Source organism: Bufo bufo, chromosome 4 (genome assembly GCF_905171765.1).
Source record: "Bufo bufo chromosome 4, aBufBuf1.1, whole genome shotgun sequence".
Lineage (NCBI taxonomy): Eukaryota > Metazoa > Chordata > Amphibia > Anura > Bufonidae > Bufo > Bufo bufo.
In genome coordinates, this window is record NC_053392.1 from 609,125,926 (window position 1) to 609,131,472 (window position 5,547).

A 5,547-nucleotide genomic window follows, 5' to 3' on the forward strand; every position below is an offset into this window, starting at 1 on the left:
CTCAGACCTATGTCCATGTGTCTCCAGTAACCAGCGTCTGTCCTCCATGATACTGATAACTGCTCCATGACTCGGGATCTCTTCTCCTGATCTGTAATAAATAGTATATTCTTGTACATCCCGTCTCCTGGTATACTTAGTCTGGCCTTCTGTAACGATAAATTTGGTCAATAATGGTGTCTACACCACAGAATCCAGTAGACTATGGAGGAAGGAATGATGTCACCAGGTGTGGAAGACATAAATGGGGTTGTCTGGCCTCATGTTCTACTATAGGGAATTCCTTATTAATCACCTGATCTGTAATATTATATTCTTGTACATCCCGTCTCCTGGTATTTTTAGCCTGAGCTTCTGTAACGATGACTTTGGCCTATAATAGATTCTACATCACGGAATCCAGTAGACTATGGAGAAAGGGATGATGACACCAGGTGTAGAAGACAGCACCATTTGTCTGGCCTTGTATATTCTATTAGGGAATGAAACACTTCACACGTCCGTTTTTTCTTTCCTGATCTGTTCCGTTTTTTGCTGAACAGATCTGGACCAGATCTGGACCCATTCATTTTCAATGGGTCCTGGAAAAAACGGACAGCTCAATGTCTGATTTTTTTCAGGACCTATTGAAAATGAATGGGTCCAGATCTGTTCAGCAAAAAACGGAACAGATCAGGAAAGAAAAAACTGATGTGTGAATGGACCCTTAGTGATCATACACAGGGCACTCTTTGCAGGTGTCACTGAAACGCCTATGGTCCACAGAACAGACGTGCTCGATAGCTTGTAGCTGAGCAGCATGGATGTGGACGGCACCCGGATGTCATCCGTTTGCTGGCCACTAGGGTTGAGTGAACCTGAACTGCAAAGTTCGGGTTTGTACTGAACATTGCGAGTTCGGGGACCTGAACCCAGACTTTTTATTTTTTTTTACTGGGGTTCGGGTGATATAATGGAAAATAATACATTCTTAAGACAGAATGCTGAATAAAATGTCCATTGAGGGGTTAAAAAAAAACTCCTCGTCCACTTGATCGCGCAGCTGGTAACTTCTTCTTTCTTCAGGACCTGCGTTGACTACGTCGCAGCAGGTCCTGCAGAAAGAAGAGGATACCGGCTGCGTGATCAAGTGGCTGAGGAGTTTTTATTTTTAACCCCTCAATGGCCATTTTATTTAGCATTCTAATAGAAAATAATAAAGTGAAGTACGAGTCCCCATTGATTTTAATCGGGTTCACGACCCGAACTTTGACCTGAAGTTCGGCCAAACCTGAACTTCCACGGGTTCGCTCATCCCTACTGGTCACAAATGTTGCAGCCCCATAGAAATGAGTGGCTCCACATGTGACCACACATGGAGTGGGAATACAGTTGTGTGAAGGCTCCCTCACTGATTACAGCTCATCACTGGGATCAATTCACTGTCAGGAGATTCTTCTAAGGACCCATTGAGATGACCGTATAGCTGTCCGCATCCGTTCCACAATTTTGTAGAACAGATGCGGACCCGTTAATTTCAATGGGCCCGCAAAAGATGTGGACAGCACACGGAGTTCTGTTTGCCACTGTATGTCCGTTCCATGCAGGGGTGGACCCAGACAGCAGAGGGTCCCTGTGCAAAGAATGTAGGCATAACTACTGTGAAGGGGGGCACATCTGGCATAACTACTGTGAAGGCGCACAGTGGTACTACTTAGTGATGAGCAGCAGGGATCATATTCGTGATATTTCGCGAATATTCGTGAATTAGAATATTCATTATAGTCTACATTTTTTACAACTATTAGACAAAAGATTATAGCACTATATTAGCTAAATTGTTCTACACTTGTTTTTTCGAATATCCGCTATATATTCTTGTTTTAGAATATTACGAATATTCTAAAAAGTGAATGTATAGCACTATATTAGTTTTTTTTAGAATTTTTTTTTTTTCAATCTGTACAGTTGTTCCACTTCGGCATACTCCTCCCCGACAAGCGTCCCCGTCACCATGGGAACGCCTGGGGATTAGAATATACCATCGGATCTGAGTTTTCACGATCTCAGTGAGATCGTGAAAACTCAGATCCGATGGTATATTCTAACCCCCAGGTGTTCCCATGGTGACGGGGATGCTTGTTGGGGAGGAGTATGCCGAAGTAGAATAAATGTACAGATTGTAAAAAAAAAAAAAAAGAATATTCTAAACAAATATATTCAATATAGTGCGATATATTCATTTTTTAGAATATTCATTATTTTTCCCATCTGAAGTCATGATTCCTTTCTGCTTAAGTTGCTTGTGGTCCAATCGCTCATTGGCAATAAAGAAGCAGGGAGTAATCATGTTTTTAGATGTAAAAAAATGACGAATATTCGATATAGCGAATATATAACACTATATTCGAAATATTCTCGAAGTTGCGATATTCGAGAAATATTCATAATTCAAATATTCGCGCTCAACACGAGTACTGTGTGCTGGCATAAAGGGGTAATAATTACTATGTGGGGGCATTAAGGGAACTGGGTGTATATAGTTATGTTTTAGGTGGAGTTAGAGGCATGGCTGCACATATTGTCCCTCTTTAGAATTTTCTAAAGTTAGGAGGTATGTACCATATATATCCTGATTATAGTGTCATGCTCTGTCAGGGGCCACTGACCAGGGAAAAAAAAAGCAATGCCCACTTTATGTCCTGGAAGAACAGAGGAATGGGAACACAGAGCTCTTTGAGAAGACGCTCCAGACTTCATAATATATAATATGATAAAAATACATAAATTCATATCAGTACGATGAACAAATAAGGATCCATATGGTCAGCGTCACTCAACAACTTCAAGTCCAGGCTAATGTTTCGTATAGCCTCCCCTGTTTTTGATGATCCCATTCATCTTCTTTCTAGTAACATAGTATATAAGGCCGAAAAAAAGACATTTGTCCATCCAGTTTGGCCATTTGTGGCCTTTGTCACCAAAAAGACCACCATTTCCAGGGGCCACATAATGGCTTCTTGTCACAATATTCCACAGATTTCTGGATCTTTTCCAGGTGAGCAGAGGTCTTTTAGAAATATGTCCTCTCAGGACCCTATCCGTTTGCAGAACCTGCCAATGCTTGTTAAAGAAACTGTATCTGCCTCCACTGGGTATTAAAGTTGGCAACAAATCTAGGACAATTGTTTTTGTCCACTTACCAATAATGATTCCCTGGACAGATTCTTAGCCTTATTGTAGTCTCTTTTAATCAGTCTTCTGCTATACCCTCTTTCCTCAAAGCGTCTAGACTACGTATCCTCAAACTGCGGCCCTCCAGCTGTTGTAAAACTACAACTCCCACAATGCCCTGCTGTAGGCTGATACCTGTAGGCTGTTCGGGCATGCTGGGAGTTGTAGTTTTGCAACAGCTGGAGGGCCGCAGTTTGAGGATGCCTGGTCTAGACAGATCTTCAGCCTGTTGTTCAAAACAGTTATCACTTGAGCATATTCTTCTTATCCTACAAAATTGACCTGTGGGTATCGCCCCAGAGACCTGGGGATGATGGGAGGAGGTGAAGTGCAACAAAGAGTTGGTTGAGGTCAGCTTCCTATACATATATGTGCCTAGGAAGCCCCCCGCATCAACAGATCTCAAAAGGTCAAGAAACTCAGCTCTATCATGACTCACCTGCCATGTTTGCTTAATATTTGAATCATTTTGATTTAGATCATCTAGAAATTGTTCCAAGTGCGACATTGAGCCCTGCCATATGAAAAAAAGATCGTCAATATATCTTGACTATCTTTTTTTCATATGGCAGGGCTTAATGACGCCGTGATCCCTCGTATTCCTAACTATCTCTCTCTCCCACAGCCCCAGGAACAGATTAGCATATGAGGGCGCACAAGTCACCCCATAGCTGTCCCCCAGAGCTGTAGGAAGAAACGTTCCTTGAAGGTAGAGACATTATGGGCCAGATTTATCATTACTCTATTACTCTGACAGCTCACTCCACTTTCACATGTGGCCAAAGTCAGTTTTAGCCAAGTCAGATTTATGATCGGCCCTTTAAAACTGTGATAAATGTGGTTTGACGGTAGCAGTTTATCCGTCAGCTTTACAAAAAAGTAGCATACTCTTGTAAAAAGTCGCATAAGATAAGCATGGTCCGCACTGGAGTGATTTTGCGCATTTTTTTGCGACTTTTTAAATGGTCGCAATAGTAAATCTGTCTAGAGATTCATTTACATAAGAAAACACGCCTACTTTCAGAAAACTGGCGAGCATAGTGCTGACCCGATAAGTCACAACATTTTGCGCAGTTTAAGGGATTGAGCAAAAATTTGCGACTTTTACACTCCATTATTCGGACTTGAGCTAATGATAAATCTGGCCCTATGTGTCAGAGCAAATTGCAATAACACCATAATTAAGTCAATCAGATCTTTATCTAGATTTGTCATCTCTAAGAAGAATCTCGACGCCCGTAGCCCATGGTCATGACATATTGAAGTATACAGGGACTTGACTTCGCACGTAACCAAAAACATATCCTCCTCCAAATGGACTCCATTTAATCTCTTCAGAACATCAGTAGAGTAACGGACGCATTGTTACATTACTGGATAACATGCAATTATATAAAGAGACAAACAGAGCGGCGCCCAGGAATAATAGTAAGTGCAGGGTGATCCCTGGGCGCCGCTCTATGCAGCCTTCTACTGAGTTCATATTCTTTGGATTCATGAAAGGTCCTCTTCAACTCCTTTATACAAGTGTCAGCAGCGGTATCACAGACCCGGCACCCGGCCTCAATAACAGGGCATGCGATCTGCGGCACCTGAATGAGGGGTTAATTGCCGCGTATCTCATGCCCTGTTATTGAGGCCGGGTCTGTGAAACCGCTGCCTATACTTATGTTTTACATTCATTGGTGGCGCAGTGGCCACAGCTCCTCCCCTCCTCCTCCCCTGCTATCTCCCCATTGGTGGCGCAGTGGCGACAGCTCCTCCCCTGCATCTCCCCATTGGTGGTAGTGGCGGCCGCGTCACAGTGGAGAGGGAGGGACTCCTTCCTTCTCCACTGTGCTACTTAAGAGAACTTAGGCTGCGCAGGATCGCGGCGGTACAGTCGCAAATGGCGACAAGACTAAAAAGTCTTGTCGCCATCTGCAAATTTTAAGGCGCATTGGCGACCGTTTTGGTCGCCATCTGGAGCCCTGTTCTGGCTAAAAACCTTTGTAGAATGTTCCCATGTATTATGTATTCATACATAGCAGAAGTATCCTTTTGTATGTTTTGTAGTAATTGAAAATTAATTTTGAGCCATAATTTTATTTTTTGCAGTTATAAAAAAAAAAAATATATATATATATAAAATATTAAATTACTTCTGCTATGTATGAATACCTAATACATTAAAAATTTCTACTGATGTTAGCCAGAATAAATGTACTACTTATTAACATTGAGCTATGTAGCTCAGTGGAAGAGTTTTTGCCTTCAATGTACAGTCGTGGCCAAAAGTTTTGAGAATTACATAAATATTGGAAATTGGAAAAGTTGCTGCTTAAGTTTTTATAA